The 18,310-nt window shown below is 41.6% G+C and overlaps 1 protein-coding gene across 16 annotated transcripts in view; it reads left to right on the top strand.

The window, feature by feature from the left end:
- Nckap5 (NCK-associated protein 5) overlaps positions 1-18,310 on the top strand; it is a 913,274-nt gene that overhangs the window by 892,948 nt on the left and 2,016 nt on the right. The window lies entirely within an intron of this gene.

Below are 18,310 nucleotides of genomic sequence, written 5' to 3'. Positions count from 1 at the left end.
TTCTGCTTCACGCAGAGCACTGCTGCTCACCCACAGATGAACGTTTCGACACTTTCACAAACATTTTCCCTCTGTGTTTGGGGGGTTGGGGTTGTCTGAGGCAGGAGAAAGAGACCTTCTCATTATTAATCTTGAGCATCTGATAGGCCTCCTTTGAGAAGGTCATTGTCTGCTACGGCAAAATAATCACAGGATTTTTAGACAAGATGGCAAGAGAAAAAAATGATTCATTATTTCACGGATTATTTTGCCTTCAGTCTCTGAAATGGATGGAGGCTCCTAACAATATGTGAGCAAGAGAGCAAGGCTTAACTTATTATTTGAAAGGTTGCACTTTAAAGGGAAAAGAAGTTCAAACATTACATATTTAGCTCCATTGTAATATAGCAAGGGCCAATGTAGTCCTCATGGTAGCCTCATAGGCCTGTGGATAATATTGTACATCTCCCTGAATAGGAAGAAGCCCCACGCACTTTCGTCATCGGCCTGCACTAATGAGACCTGAAGAACGTTCCCAGGCCCTCTTCATGCAGTAGCACCTCCCTCTGGTCTCTTTGCGATGTGAGACTAGAGAGTCTGTCTTATAGGGTCACCCACAGTACTACCTTCCGTACCTCATATGACCATATATCTCAGTTGCTATTCCTGGGGCTGTGACAAAATACTCTGACAAAACAACACAAGGGAGAATGAGTTCATCTAGACTCAAGTCCATCGCGATAGGGAAATGAAGGCAGATAGAGCTTGAAGCAACTGGTCACATTGCACTGGCAGTTACCAAAGAAACGCATGCTAGCCTACAGCTCCATCCCTCAGCTTACACTGTCCCAGACCTAACCAGGGCATGAGCCACTAACAGTGAGTTGGTCTTCCCACTTCAATTAACACAATCAAGACAGGCCCATGAGGTAAGCCCAGAGGCCCATCTCCCAGCTGGGTCTACGTTCTGTCAGGTTGCCAAGTAACAGTAACATTGCTCCATAAACTTCAGCATTATTTATTTTGTTGTTTTTTGATGAGGGTAAAGATGCACATCTGCTTAACAGCTATGAATATCATCATGAAATAGACCAAAAGTAGATTTCAGGGCTGGAGAGATGGCTCGGCAGTTACAAGCACCTGCTGCCCTTGTGGAGGACCTGAGCTTAGTCCCAGCATCCATGTCAGACAGGTCACAACCACCTGTAACTCCAGCTGCAAAGGCTCTGACACCTTCTTCCTGCTTCCTTGGGTACTGCAGTCACAAACGCACATATGCACACAGGGATACACACGTGTAATTAAAAATAAATAAATGAAAAAAATAAAATAAAGTTAGTCTCCCATGCAAAAAATACACTGTGTTTGGCACCAAGACCTGAACTATGTGGTGTTATTTTTACAATAAAGTTGGTTTGGCCTAAGTGCAAGGCAGCTTGCCCAATAATGATACACAATTTAAAAATGAGACCTGGAGAGGCCAGGCGATCGATATGACCTTGACTACTTATAACCCAGATAACTTATGGAAATAATGCGAAGACCCCTGTGAACCCTTTGGCGTGACAGGAGGGCTTTAAATAATATTTTAAGAAAATCAAAAACAAACCTCCCCTGGACCTTCTTTACAGATTAGATCTGAAATGAAAAACCCCGAGTAACACAATTAACTATTGATTTTGTTGATCCATCTTTAATTCTCACAGCAATTGAGTTGTGTTTACACAGTCATGCAGGGCAGACATACCTCACCGGGAGCAGGGCGCCTTTTGCTTTTACATTAATTTAAAAATTAAATTGTTCTGTGCATCTGAGATAAAAAAAAAATAAAGTTTTTTCCACAGGCGGTTGACTTACAGATCATAAAGTATTATTAAGCCAGCTAAGACTGCTCATGAAGAGACTCCCTTTGAGAATGCAGGAGTCAGTTGGCTGGGCGAATACATAGTAGTCTTTCCTCACTCATAATAGCTTGCTTCTCCCCCATGCTTTCCCTTACCTATGTGCTATGGTTTAAATGTGAAGTGTCCCCCATTGACAGGTGCCTTTCAACACTTGGTCCCCAGCTAGTTCTGCTGTTTGAGACAGTTTTAAAACATTTAGGAGGTGGAGACTAGCTAGAGAAAAATGAGTATCTGAAGGCAGACCTTGAGATTTGATGACCTCACTTCCTGTATGTACTTTACTACTTCCTATGTGCAGATGCAATGTGGCTAGCTACCTTATGCTCCTGCTGCCCTGTCTTCCCCACCATAGTAAACTTTATCTCTTCTTAAACTAGAAGCCAAAATAAGCCCTTCCTCCCTTACATTACTTATTAGGTATTTGGTCACAGCAATAAGAAAAATAATGGCATCGTCAAGCACAGGTCACAAATAAAAGACTCAGGGATTTTTAGCTTGCACAATCTTCTGAGTAGCACGATGAAATCTCTTCCTATCCCACTCTGCTCAGAATGTGAACTATTCCTCCATCTAGCACATCCATACTGAATACACTACCCATGTTTTACTTTCTGACCCATCACTCCATCAACCCTAACCATAGTGTATACTGCTTAATTCCTTAACCGGTTCAGTTATCAGATCAACTGTCACATCATCAGAGTGCTATGTTGGGTTACAGCTTGCTTACAAATCTCATTACATGTCAAAATATTCTCATCAGTTTTCACCTAATCTTATGACATACACACTATATCACTTCACATTATCTTGAGTGTGAATGCAATACAATAAGGTGTTTTATAAAAGATTATATTCACATAAATATATTATTAATTTCTCATTGTACCTAAATTCATAAATTGAAATATATCACATATATGGATGGAAATAATAATGTTGTATATGAAGTTCAGTAATAGATGTGGTTTTGGGAAGTTTAACATGTATCTCCCACAGACCAGAGGAGAGTGCTGTAGAAGAAGGTTGAGGGGGTGGGACTGAGATGCAGCCACATGCTGCCTGGTGCTAGAATTTGGTATTAATATTGGTATAGCTTAATCTCCCTACAGTTTGATTTCTAAAATTAGTATACTAGTATTATGTGTAGCTTTTCACTCTCAGTCTTTCCATTGCCTCTAAAACATCATTAGTGTGCCATTACACCTTGAACAACGCCCAATGCCTGAAGCGTATAGGATTCTGAACTTGGGCAGATTGCCTGAGGTTGGTCAAAACTATGTGGGACATTACTTGATGAGTGATTTTAGGGAAAGGGGAAAGCCAATGTGTGCACAGAGGACTATGTGTTTGTTCTTTTCAATAACCTTTTGTATTGGCTGTTGTGTCTGGATTTTCAGAATATAACAGGAGCCGATAGTGTCTGAATCTTTAGAATAATTTCCAACAGGGAGTTTTCTCCTTAGAAGAAAGATCAATAAATTAGTGTCACTTCTGAGTTGCCCCAGCTCTCCAGATTCAATATGTCAAATGATTTTATGCAAAGGAAAAGCTGACCAGCTATTCAACTGAAACAGCAACTGCATTAGGAGGTGATTGGCTTACACAAGAGTAAAGCAGACATCCTCACCTCCCCAAAGCTCAGTATGCTCCGGCATGGGTTTGAGGCTGCAGTCCTACCTAATGCCAGACCTGCTGAAAGATGGCTGATTGGAGGTTAGGGTACATTGACTTTCCCTCCCTAACCTCTGTTAGAATGAACTTCTGCTTGTCTCATCATTTCTAGTGAGCCATATGGAGAAAGGGATAACTAAGAACTAGACTCAATATACAAAACTGTAAAATTGTAAGACATGCTGTGTGTGTGTGTGTCTGTGTGTGTGTGTGTGTGTGTGTGTGTGTGTGTGTTGGAAGCATGATTGCACAATTCTTCAGTATAAACTTTGTAGATGATGACCTTGAGTTACCAAGTGCTTGTGGGATGCAGACTAGGGAGATGGTTTATTCAGTGACATGTTGCTGCACAAACCTGAACTCAGATCATCATATAAAATAAACCAGGCAGACACAGAGATGGCTTGGCTATTAAGAGCACTGGCTACCCTTTCCAGAGGACTGAAGTTTGACTCCTAGCACCCACATGGTAGCTCACAATCACCTGTAACTCCAGTTCCAGGTGACCCAATACCCTCTTCTGGCTTCTGCAGAAACCAGGCGTGCATGTAATATACAGACATACACATAGGTTAAAACACCTATTTTATACACATAAAATAAAAATGTAAAGTGTCCAGGTGTCTTGGCATGTGTCTACAGCCCCAGCAGTGGGGTGATGGAGGCAGGTGATTCCCTGGAGCAGGCTGGCCATCACTGTACCCAGTATAGTGCTCGCTCTCTCTCTCTCTCTTCAGTGAGAAGCCCTGTCCAATAGTAAGGTGGTGACCAACCGAGGAAGACAAAATGACTCTGACTTCTGCATACATGTGCATACTTATAGGTGAACCTGTATTTATAGGAATTTCTTTACATACTTGCTCAAATACATACACATGGCTAGATAACAGAGCATTGCCCTATGCTTTGAAACTCACAGGATATCTCTTTAATACATACATAACTCTTAGGTATAAATTTATGGTTTTTACCCCTTTGATTACATTGGACATTTTCCCAAGGAGGGAGAATTTCCAGGACTAAATAAAAGTCAGAGTGTAATATGTGTGTGTGTGTGTGTGTATACATATATGTACATGTATTTATATAGATATTTTTGACCTTATTCAAGAGAAGATGTATTTTACTTTTCTAAAACCCTGTCACTCCAAAGTAAAACATATCTGTGTGGGGATGAGAAGGCGAATATGTTCCCTCCATATGCATTTCCCCTGGCAAAGTCTGTAGGCCATCTATGCTCTAAAGGTACACATCTAAGCTAGACAGACCTTGACTGGACAGGCATATAACTGTATTTAAGGTACAGGGTGATTCAAAGGTGTGTGAAAGAGAAAAGAATCTAATCAGTCTTTGAAATCATGCAAGTATCATATATGGGTATGTTTGTGTATGTCTATGTGTATATATGTGTATGTATATGTATATTTATATATGTATGTACATATCTATATATGTAAAAATGTGAGTGCATGTATGTAATGTGTATGTTTGTATGTGTATGTATATGTGTGTATTATGTATATCTATGTATCTCTGTATATGTGAGTGTAATGTGTGGTCTTGTATGTGTACATGTATTTGTATGTGTACTATGTATGTGTATGTCAACCCATTCATAATGATGCCTGTGAATTAAAGACAGTCTTGATGTTTACACTCTGATTGGCTGACACCAAAATAGACCAATTGGGAGGTTTTTGGCTCAGTGTTTACTAGGTTCTCTTTCCTGAGTGGTTTTTAGTTGCCATTCTGTACAGAAAAGAACCTAACAATACAGGGAAGCATGTTTCATTTAGTTATGCTACTTATACAAAAAAAGTTGCTAGCCATGGGCTGCCTAGATTGCCTAATTCCAGGTCACTGTAAAGTAATGCCTATTTAACTTTTGGGGAAATTTGGGAGAATTTCTCAATTCTCATGAACTCTACTGCATTGAAAAGCTTATTGTGTTATTTTATATTTATCTGTGGTGTGTGTTCATATGTCTACGTTCATTGTATAGAAGTGTGAGTATATGTCCATTTGGGTGTGGAGGCCAGAGGTTTCTTCTGTGAATCATCCTCTTTTGCTTTTCTACCTTATTTACTGAGGCAGGATATCTCAGATACAGCAACCCAGAGCTTGCTGATGAGGCTAGTCTTGCTAGCCACCTTCCTGTAGAGATCCCATCTCAGACTTTTGAGGCTGCAATTACAGGTAGGCCTACATTTTGGTAGGTTCTAATGATACCAACAAATGTGTCCTCTTGCTTACATAGCAAACACTTTACTCACTAAGCTATCTCAGCTTCAAGTTATGTTTTAAACTTGAGGATGCATCTACTACCAGGAGTGGGGATGGGAGAAAAACATTTTCAAATGGCCACTTCAGATGATATCCTCCCAGATCATTTAGAAATGGCAAGCATGTTTCTGTGTTTATTCCAGTTTTACCCATCAGTATACCTTCCCTCTTCCCCAAGTTCCCTTCTCTGACATAACAAAGTTTGTGATATTCTTTTCATTATATAGTGAAGAAACTAGAGACACATGGGAAGAAAGAACCTCAACTGAGAAAACTCCTTCACCAGATTGGCGTAAGGGCATGTCTATAATGCTTGTGGGTCACTATACTTTTTTAATTGCTGATTGATGTGTAAGTGCCCTGCCCACTGTAGTTGGTGCTACCCCTGTACAGGGGGCCATAGATTACATAAGAAAGCAAGCTGAGCAAACCTTGGAGAACAATTCAGTAAGCAGCTTTCCTTCCTTGTTCCTTCCTATGTTGCTTCTTTAACTCATACCTTGATGTTCCTCAGGCTATAATCAGAACATATAGATCAAATAAACCCTTTTCTCTCCAAGTTTATTTGCTTCATGGTATTTATCATACTAATGAAAAAAAAACTAGGATACCATCTCTGTACAAAATGCCTCCCCATTGTCCCTATTCTCTTGCCTTTAAGTGACAATGTGGCCTGTGTGTGTGTGTGTGTGTGTGTGTGTGTGTGTGTGTTTGTGTGTGTGTGTTTGATGGCCATCCCTCCATTCCCATGAGATGTACTATTCCCTACCAATCCCAAGCTTCTTCTTACTGACCTTCTCTGTACTTTCTGTTTTTTGTTTTGTTTTTTTTTTCATAAAATTCATTTTTGCACAATCTGGGTTCAAAAGTTCCTCCAAAGGTCATTGGGAACCATTGATCACAGTTAAAGACAGCATTGGAGTTAACATAGTCATAAAAGCACATCTCAGCTGAAAATTACTCTTTCACCTAATAAAACCAGTTTCCCCAGGAGATGCTAAAGAATTAGCAAGACCCCATTAAGGAAACAGTGGCCCCAAAGTGCTGAATCACATACCCTGCCTGGGGTTGAATGGAAAGAACCATTCTCTGTTACAGCAGGTCATGCTAAATTTTCAGGAGAGCAAGTGAAGTCATGTGTCCAGTTGAGTTAATAGAGGAACATAATGCTGGGAGAGTGTAATTATCCATGCTGGGTTCTGACCAGGTTAACAGGGTTAACACCACAACTCTTGAGGAGAGCATGGACGGGTCTCCAGAGCTCACCAAAGGTCTGACTGGCTGGTTTTACATCTCAGAAGGTAACTCTACCAGCAATACAGCACATGAGATATTATGGAATAGATTAATTAGCACCTCTGAGCAAAAGAAATGGCTGTGTTACCCTGGAGATGGGCCTGTCCCCAGTAAATGTGAATTAAAATGGACTTGAAGCTACACACAACCTTCTACTAAAAAACCTGGATTAAAATGCCTCTTCCCAATCCCTAGCATGAGAATGTGACAAAACTCTACTTGGAGTCTCTCATCCCAATGTCCAAGGTGGGAAAAATTTCATCTTCTGTAGCAGACCCATCTGTCCTGTGGTTAGAGTATGAAATGCCACCCATAGGTTTATGTTTGAACCTTTGATCGTCAGCTCATATCACTGTTTGGAGCGGTTGAAGAACCTTTAGGAGCCTTGCAGGAGGAAGTGGATTGTTGGGAACAGCCTTAAGGCTTTGTAACCCACCAACAGACATTCCTGTCTGCTGTTGGCTTTCCAGCAGCAGAGGCAATATAGACTGACACTTTCCACTCCTGCCCGCATGTTTTATCTTGCCATGGTAGACTGTGTCCCTTCACATTGTGAACTAAAATAAACTGTCTGTGATGGTGCTTCTGTCAGGTATTTCATCCTAGCAACAACAACAAAAATGGAGGGGGTGGCTAATACAAATAATACAAAACCAAACCCTGGGGTTAGGCAGCCTCCTTTATTTGACTTTTCTGCTTCTAAATGGAAGCGTCCTCTACATCTGCTGAGTCGCCTCTGTCCCATGTCTACATCTAGAGAGACTTCTCTGCCCAACCTATGTCACCATAGTTCCAGTCATCTTGGCACCAATGTGTTGGTGACTGTGTGCATTGAAGAGCCAGGCATAGTGGTCCATATCTATAATCTCAGCATTCAGGAGGCTGAAGCAGGATAAGTGCAAGTTTGAAGTCAACCTGGCAAATTTGAGGCCAGCCTTAAATACATACTGCATAGAGAGTTCAGGACAACCCTAGCCGTTGACGAGCCCAATGGTGACATAGCTCCATAAGTTGGGGTATGTTCTTCCAAATAAAGAAAGCTGCTCAGGATGGTACTTCAATCCCGTCATGTCTGGACTCACCCTGCATTTCTCATACAGGAGGGAAGAGTGACTCATTTCATTAGCAACTTCAGGAAGGGCTCTGGCAGCACACAGATACCTCAGGATCTACCTGCCTCTCTCTCAGGTTAGGCTAGCTGTCAGAAGCACACACTCTTTTATTGTGTATGATATGAGGTTTATGGGCAGGTTCACTCCCATCTCTGAATGTGTGTGTGTGTGTGTGTGTGTGTGTGTGTGTGTGTTTACATGCACACATGTGGGTATAAGTGCATGAAGAGACCAGAGGTCAACCTCAAGCTTCTTCTTCATTTGCTCTCTGCCTTTATTTGTTCAGACAGGGTCTTTTACTCTTTGATTGTGCTAGGCTGCCTGGCTAGTGAGCTGCAGGGACCCTTTTTGCTTCTGCCTCTACAGTACTGGGATTTCAGGCATGTGACACCTTGGCTAGCTTTTCTCAGTGAGATAGAGAGATGGAACTCCTCGAGTATCCGTACTTGCCTAGTAAGCTCTTCATTGCTTACTACCAGGGTAAGCAGCTCTCCTATTTAGAGATGGGAACCTCATTCCTCAGCTGAAGCTTTCTTGGTAAGAAAGATGATCTTGGAGTCTTCTGTCAGCCTTTCGCTCTTCCAAGTGGCTGAGAACTGAGATGAGGTTCAGGGGAGAACCTTAAGCTTGTTTATTAAGACAGTAATAGATGCACACAGGGCACCCAATTAAGGCTCCAGAGCATTATAGACAGGGAAGATTTGAAAAGAACTTTAATGTAAAGAACCAGACTGTCAGAGGGGTTACACAGCTAATTAGCACCATGTCAGCGATCTTACACTGGGTTCCAGATACCTACGGTAATGTGTACTGATTAAGGTTTGGCATTCTACATTCAGGTTGCTTTTTCCCCCACTCCTGACTCTCTGACAGATTAGCCATGCATGCATATTTGGACTAGCATTTAGACCTCTAGGTCTGTATTTTTCCATTTGTGTAATGGAGTTGATAATCAAACTCTCTCATGGGATTGTTTAAGGATAAAATGAGATAATTCATGCAATAAAGTCACACAGTACTTGACACACAATAAAAAAATACTTAGTAAGTAAAGCTGTTTGCCTACCCTGTGTTTTTCTAAGATGATTGACAATGAATCTCTTCAGCAATAGAGAACTAAGAGATGCAGGATGTTAATTAAGACCCTGCTTGCACTAATTTGGGCCAAGGACTCTGGTGCTGAGAAAAGAAGCTCAATCGGAATTCCCCTGGCAGCTTTGAACAGCTTTCTGACATTTTACAGTAGGCACAATGTCTTTAAGATAAAAACCTACAACAAGAATTTAGTTAAAATGATAAAGTAACCTTAATCCTATAATGACAATTCATTTAGCTGTTTTATAGGTTTACTTCGTATTTCTCTGATAGTGGGAGAAGTTCTAGCTATAGAATATAACATGAAGGCATCTCTTAGAAGTGACTGCCACCATGTCCAAGTAGATAGTAGGTAGACGTGGATGATACATGACAGATGATAGACAGATATAGATGATTGATAGATGATAGATAGATAGATAGATAGATAGATAGATAGATAGATAGATCCATTCATCGATTTTCCTGGTTTAATCCCTTGAGTTTTTCAGTCTTTCCTCAAGTATCCTCACATCTGCCAGAGCTTGTCTCACCTCTTTATCCTTACTAATATCAATAATATGGCTCTAGGCAAAGGTTCCTGCATGAGTATCATTAACAGCAAAAACATATGCTATGTGTTTCTGTGTTTAAACAAAATAAAAGAAAACTAAAACACATTTCACCTGAACCTTAAATTTGTGCAAATCACAGGTCCCATAAATGCCCCACATAAGGTACAGTTGGCTCTGGCCTCCCTTGCCTTCTGTGTTCATGTTAGAGTTCTATGAGAACTTAGAGAGGGAACTGTTTAGAAATGAAGTCATTTCATCTCACCTACTGGGTTGACAGTTCTGAGAGTCTGCTTGGATTGTCGAGAGTCTCTTTGGCATGTCTCAGTCAGTGTTTCCAGCTTCACACAGAGTCTGTCCACCCCAGATCTACTAGAGCAAGAAATCTAGTCTCAGGGCATATGTTGACGTACAGTAAGCTACAGAGCAGTGTTCTGAGAGAGCAGGAGCATGTCACGTGGCATGAACTGGAATAGTCTCCCATTTCTTCACTGTGTCCTAATTCTATTTACCTTTCTCCACCTGACCAAGAGCACCCTCACTTATGAAGCCTCCTGTGTGAGTCATAACCATAAGATCATTTATGCAGAGTCAGCAGTACAGGAAATTTGTTTGATTTAATTGCAGTTTGACAACAAGGTGTTAAATTAGTTGCAGCGTGATTCTCAATGTTCTCAAGGAGCGTTCCTTACAGTCCTTACTAGGATTGTTGCTAAGAAGTCTCTGTTTGCCTTGAAGACAAGGAAAGACTGCATGAGTGTACAACGGTGCTCATCTCTACCCTGAGAACATGTCCTCCTCCTGTCTGCTTAGTTTTGTTCCCACGTGCAACAGAAAGTCACTCATACAACTGTTGCCACCTATAGGAGACAAATTTAATGCAATAATTTTTGTTTTTAATTCTGGTGAAATACAGCACATAGGAAGGAATGGGATGTTTTATAGAACTGACAAAATGCTTGTTGAACATTGATCTGTCCTGGGTTTATCTTGATCATTGTTCCTCTATAATTCTTATTTTCATTTATTTTATATTGTTTTAAATTATGTGTATAGGTTTCTATCCACATATGTACACATGGATACAGTTCTCAGGGAGAACCGAAAAGGACATGAGACCTTCAGGAGCTGGAGTTAGAGGCTGATGCGAGCCACCTGACACAGGTGCTGGGAACTGAACTCTGGTCCTCTGCAGGAACAATATCTGTTCTTTATTGCTAAAAGATAACCAAGATTGCTCGTTATCTCCAGCCCTATAATTCTTATTTTAGGTGTTAATCTTAAAGACACTATTGACTAAAACTTCTTAAGTGCTTTTTCAAGGTGAACGTTAAGAACCAGGGCTCTGCAAGCACATTGCCACCCTCCAGTAGCACTACAGCAGGACCTTAAATGAGTTCCGAAACTTCCCTGAGCCTCATGGCTATAAATAGAGATGCTAATGACAGCCTCCACATAGAAGCAATTAGAGAACCAGGCTCAATGCTACAATTTCAGTACTCTGGAAACTGAGTGGGGAGGATTATAACAAGTTTGAGGTCAGCCTGAGCTACATAGTAAGTTCCAGGCCAGACTACATTACACTTTGAGACCCTGCCTCAAATAAGTAAATATGGCTAATGAAATGGTACCGTGGGTAGTGTGTCTGCTAAGCAAGTGTGAGGGTGTATGTTGAAATCCCCAGAGCCTATATGAAGCCAGACAAGGTACAGCATGCCTTCAATGCCAGTATCTTATGGTGAAGTGGAAAGCTGAGATTTGACAAACCCCAGAAGCTCCAAGCCAGCAATCCTGTTATATGCATCAGTGAACAACAAAGAGTCCTCATCTCCTAAAAGGCAGAAGTCAAAAACTGGCACCCAAGGCATTTACATGCATGTTGTGGCATGTACACATGTATTCATTCTTACACACACACACACACACACACACACATATTATATATATATATATATATACATATATATATATCCACAAAAGATTATACAAATGAATGAATAAAAGACAAGAAATGGCAAAAGGTAATAATTAGGGAATGAGTCAGATCATCGCTTCAGTGTCCTTAGTGTCCACTCCAGGTGAGTGGGCTATCATCACTGTGGCAATTGTGTTACCATTTGCCAAGTAGATCATTAGCACCTTACCCTTTGACCTCAGTCACTCTTTCTATTTAAACTTAAAAGTCAATGCGGCTTCAAACACTGATAAATAATTGTCATCCGGCATGATAGCAGCTAGCCTGCTTCCACGTGTCCCTTTGCAGAGGCAAGAAGAAGCCATAGTCTCCAGAAGGACTGGAGATTCTGGGAAGCAAATGACAAAAACGTCACAACCTAGTAGTGTCTGGCTAAGCCTTGTGGGGAAAGTTATCAGGGGGAGGGATTGGTGGCTAAGCGAGAGACATTTTCCTAGGGAGATAGAACACACACATTTCTACCCAACCCAGATAGGGACAGACCAGAGTAACGATTGCCCTAAGAGTCTAACTTGCTGAACCAATGAGTTTTTCTCAGCTACTAACAGAATGTGGGTGAGGGGTTGCTTATGAAAGCAGGGATGGCAAAAGCAGCTACGTCATCCTGAAGCCCATCCAAACACTGGTGAGCATTTGCTAAAATGGTAACCTTGGAGCTCTCTCCACAATTTACAGGTAGTTTCACCTGCTGGTGAACTTGCTGGTAGTTTCACAGCTGGTTGGCTGGTCAGGGTTTCTCCATCTAGAAGCTGTTAAATGTTTCTATAAATCTGAGGGCAGCCCTTGCAAACATAGATCAAGCCCAGACTCTGCAGTTAATTTCTACATTTGGAGTGTTAGTGAGGTATGTCAGACCATGCCAGTGCCTGAGTATGGAGGGCTGAAGGTTTAGCTGCTGAACTACACCTCAAGACAGATGGAAAGAACATTCTTCTACATACTACAAGCTAATCCCACTTGAACATTGCAGAAAATGCCAACTGAAAAACACAGATGCTTTAAAAAAAAATCTAACCAAGGACAATCCTAGAGTCCAAATTCCAGTGGAGAGAAGCTGAGTCTGCCTCACTGTTGGGATGCCTGAGGCACCTGCAGTGCACCACTGGCAAGCCACTCAGGGGAGACAGAACACAGTCCATAAGGGAGGTACGGAGGTCTGCTGTCTGTGTTTCCCCAGTAGAAAACAGCAGGGTCTGGGGATATGGCTGTGGCTCCCAGTCTCCTGTGTACCCAGGCACAGCTGGCATACTGCTGGGAGTTGGGGACGTGGTCCCAGGTCTGTGCTTCACCTCAGGGCATCCTTGAGCAAAAGATAAGGGCAGACCTAGTTGGGTTCCAGGTGAGTGTGGAAAATAGGGAGCCACTGGGAGGGAAAAAGTTTTCCTCTAGGAGATTTAGGTACAGGTCTTTACAACAAGGCCTCCTCCCACCTCCCCCCACCGCCCCTCTTGATGCGATTATTGCTGAAGAGAGAGCTCTTACTTGTCCAAACTGCTTTATGTGTACCCCTTACTCAGGGTTAACCAGGGATTAAATACCTTTTGCAGGAAGGAGTACCCAGAAAAGGAAGCTCATTGGCTGAACACTTGGGGCCTATCTAGACACCTCATTGGCATGGAGGTTTTGTGCTACTTGACTGATTGCCTTGGTCCCCTCAGTGGGGTATCACAATTTCCTGTTCCAGAGCAGGTAGTGGGCAGAGAGCCCACTCCATTCCTACCATACTTAATTCTGAGTTTCACAGGGTTTGGGCTCACTCGATCTCATTAGTTCTTCTGACAGGTGGCACAGTCCACTTGCCCCACAGAGAGACACAAAAAATAAAGAGAAGACTCCTAAAATTACCAATTCCTCAGGGATGAATCCCTGAGGAAAATTAGAGCAAATTTAGAGCAAATTACATGAAACCTAAGAAGTCAAAGGAAGTATTTTAAGAACATTGAATGGTTTCAAGAAGCATATGAAATAAACTGAATGAGTTCAAAAAGAATAAAGCAGAACCCCGGAAATGAGGACAACAGCACAGGGCATGAAAGTGAGATCAAATGATGTTGTTATAGAAATGCTGAAAACCTCAAGTCAGAATTTTGGAAGTGAGACTGAATTAAACTAACAACGCAGTGGGAAGCTTTACAAATAGAATTGGTCATGTGGAAGACAGGACTTGGGAATTTTTGTTTCCAATAAACACATCTCACTTGCAAAGACAAACACAGACTTGGAGTGAAAGGATGGAAAAGGTCATTCTAAGCAAATGAAACTAGAAAAATGAAGGTGTAGCCATGCTAACATCTAATTACTGAATCAATAGAAATTTAGAATATCACGTCATATTGCTTAAAATATAATTATCAAGTTAATAAAATAACTCTAAACATATACACAGCAAACATTGACAAAACAAACACTATTGAATATAAAAGACAGAGGGGCTGTAGATTTGGCTCAGTGATTAAGGGTTCTTGTTGGTGAGTTCAATTCCCAGTACTCATATTGTGTGTCTCACTACTGTCTTTAACTCAGCTCCAGGGAATCCAACACCTTCTTCTGGCCTCCCTTAGTACTAATACGCATGACATAATAAAAATAAAATAAATCTTAAATAATAAGTAAACACTGTTGACCTCAACATGCAGCAGTAAATAAGGAAAAGCTTACATCTCCCCCTAAAATCTGTGATAAGACAAAGATGCCCATTACCTCTGCATTTATTCAATACAATGCTTGAAGTCTTTTGCTATAGCAGTAACACAGGAAAAGGGAATAAAGCGGCATGAATTGGAAAAGAATGTAATTATTTCTATTTGCACATGATTTAATCCTACACACAAGAAATTCTACCAGAAATAAAATGGGAGGATAGAATGGAAATAGTGAGAAAGGGGAGAAAAGGGAGAAAGAGGGCTAACTATGGTCAAAGTAAAAGATGCACCTGCATGAAAATGTCTCCATGCAAGGCCATCATTACATCCCATGACTATGCACCAATAAAGCATAGAACAGGAAAAGAGACAAAAAGGAAAGTACACAATACAGAGCCTGTTCCACGAGCTCAGACAAGGCAGGTGTTGCAGTGATATGCACGATCAGTTTCTCTTTATTTTTGTCACTGTTCTTTTTTAATTTTTTTCTTATGGTCAAAAGAATAAAAATCAGATAATTTTAATTAATGTTTCACTTTTGAAATAAAAAATTCTGGACACATATTTCTGACGTTCGACATAGCCCATGTTCCTGGACCACCATCTTTACCATTTCCTGGGGCTCCCATGGTAAGGCCAGGTTAAGAGTGGTCTTTCTTGTCTCTTACCCTGAGTGTGTTGGGGTAAGAAACAATGCACACATTTTATCTACAATGAGAAGGGGGTTTTCCTTAGAATGGTCTTTCTCTCCATAACCTCATTGCCAGAGTCCGATCTTCAGACAAATAGGCAGATAGATACACAATTATTTAGGTAAATTCTAGAAATAGATGATAGATGGATAGACACATATAGACAAAAATATATTATACATACATACATTACACACACACAGTTTGTTTCTTCTTGCTACTATTTTATTTTCAAGCTGTCTTTATTAGGGTTACTATTGCTGAGGTAAAACCCCATGCCTGGAAAGCAAGTTGAGGAGAAAAAAGGGGTCATTCGGCCTAAGCTTCTTCATCACAGTGGAAAACAGAACAGGAACCCAAACAAATCAGAAACCTGGAGGAAGGGATGATGCAGAGGCCACAGAGGAGTGGTGCTTACTGGCTTGCTCCTTGTAGCTGTCTCAGTCTGCTCTGTTGTAGCACGCAGGGCTACCAACCCAGGGACGTCATACCCATGCTGGCCCAGCCCTCCCCATTAATCGCTAATTAAGAAAATCTACAGGGTTGTCTGCAGCAATATCTTATGAAGGCCCTTTCTCAATTGAGGCTCCCTCCTCTCTGGTGATTCCAGGTTATGTCAAGTTGACATAAAACTAGCTGGAACAAGTGTATATTGCATACTGAGCCCGTGTCAGAATCGCGCTTTGAGCTTGTATGGAACAGGTGCCAGGGCGCCAGCTTTCTGATGCAGTAGGTTCGGATAAGCACCGTGACATTGCATTTTCAACAAGGTCCTTGATGGGATAGTGACTTCTGATTGTCTGGAGAGTGAACCCTGAGAACCACTGTCATGGGCTAATAATCCTACTCTGTGTGTGTGTGTGTGTGTGTGTGTCCCACTGAGTTTTGTTAGGGGTGTATACAGACACATGGGGGAGCATGTTGACAGCAGCAACTTACCAGTGACTGTGTCACTCAGACAAGTACACCAAGCAGCTTCTATGTGGCTAGAACTGTGGGTGCTTTGTTTCTAGACTTTCCTTCAGTGCTTACAAACAGTCCACCTTGTCGGCACTTACAGCCGGGGAAAGGCTCTGTCCTCCGGTTGTTCCCACCTCGCAGGTCTTTAGCTTCCTTCTGTAGTTTTTCTAATACGTGTTTGTTGAATGAATCTGAGATCCACCTAGACCAGGTACAGATGGGGGAAATGCGCATGTTTTTTGAAAAGGAGTAGCGCACCCAGGTGATGAGAAATTGCACAGAGGGTCCTTTATTCACATAAAGTGTACATATATACTCATATTCCGTTATAGAAATAAGCATTTGCTCTCTCCAAGCCACATCCTACTCTCTGCCCTTTGCTAATCCTGTGCAATGTAATTTAGAGGGGCTAGGGATCAAAGGCTTAAAACTTAGCAGAACATAAAAAGCACATTAGTTTGATTTCTTACTGATTGTCCGTGCTCGGCTAGGAATCTGTGGATCAGCCACTCACCATGGTTTCAGGGCAACCATTTGAGATTGAAAACCAGTTCTACGAGTAATACTTCAGCACTAACTCAAAACACATGCCGAAAGTCTTTCCATTTAATGACCCCGTTCTCCATAGTAGAGAAACTGCCAGCACTGGCCCTCAGAACACCAAAGATGTCCACTCCGTATTGTCCACCCCATATCTCTTTTCTCTCTCCCATGGGTCCTTAGCAATTAACAGTCTACAGGTCGTGGGTGCATCTGTCTCCATCATTTCCCTCATGCCATTTATAAGAGCAGTATAACTGTATGGGTGCCTGGGGTAGGGCAGAAGAAGGGACTGTATGTATTCAAGATGTATTGACAAGTCATTGAAATACAAGATTTGAGTAAGAACATTTTTAAAACGACCATGATTTTTTTCCCTATTTTAATGGAAGGCCATAGATTCATCAGAAGGAATAAAAGTGCCACCCCCACCCCAACACACACAAAACAAGCCTGACACCAGACCACTCTGCTATGCAGAGAAGCTTCAGCCCAGTAACCATCAGGCTGAACCACCCTGAGCATGATCAGCAGGGACAATGTAAGAGACAGGAAAGGAGGGACAGCTGATCTTGTATTCCTATGAGTCTTGTCAGCAGTATTGTTTCTCTTTTGTATATTGTATATCCAAGTAGCTATAGAAAAGAGTTTTGACTTCTTGCTACAGTGACTAAAGTTTGAGTTGATGAACACACTAAATACTGAGAGAGAGAGAGAGAGAGAGAGAGAGAGAGAGAGAGAGAGAGAGAGAGAGAGAATGAATGAGAAAGAATGTGCATGCGTGTGTGTAGAGAAAGAGAACTTGGAATGTCATTCTGGCACTGTCCGGTCCATGTCATCTATTTGTTTCAGTTTTGATTTGGGGTATACTCTTTCTCTAAAGATGGATTCTCTCTGGCCTAGGACTTACTAAGTAGGCTGGACTGGCTGGCTCCAGAGCCCAAAAAGCCTCCTTTCTCTGCTTACACAGCACTTGGATTCGTGTTGTGTGCCATCACACTCATTTCTTTTACACGGTTTCTGAGGATCAATCCCAGGTCCTTATGCTTGCAACAAAGTAATACACTGACTGAGCCATCTCCCCAGACACAGTTGTGAAACTGACAGTGTGTGTTTATAATTAAGACTATTGTCTATCAACTAAAAGGAAATGAAACTGTAAAAAGTAACACATGGACCCAAAAGCTAAATCAAAACGAAAGGTTCACTTTTCTGAAAGCCTAATAGAGTCTGTTAAGTGCCTTTGACCTAGTGGAGGATTAACCGGTGGTTCTTGCTAGCACATTTAAGTCCCTGTTGCTGCTTTTCCCTGTGGTGGTGGAATTCTTACCTCAAGGGAGAAAAGCTGGGATGCTTTAGTGATTTGATGATTTTTCTCATTACCTCTGATGTCCCTGTCTCCCATTGTCCTCACCCCAACCTGAGCAGCGGCTTGAGCAACGGAAGACATTCCAGGTTACAGGGCACCTACAATGATTGCCTAGTGTAACTACAGTGTTTTATGGGATCCTGAAGGGGGGTGTGAAGAAAATCACATCCTTGGTATGAATTGGTATTGCTCAGTCTTCTGGAAGAGAGGGGTTACTAAAGTGCAGACCCGTTACTTG

Source organism: Rattus norvegicus, chromosome 13, assembly GCF_036323735.1.
Source record: "Rattus norvegicus strain BN/NHsdMcwi chromosome 13, GRCr8, whole genome shotgun sequence".
Taxonomy (NCBI): domain Eukaryota; kingdom Metazoa; phylum Chordata; class Mammalia; order Rodentia; family Muridae; genus Rattus; species Rattus norvegicus.
Note: the sequence above shows the minus strand (reverse complement) of the source record. Positions and strands in the feature narration are given on the sequence as shown.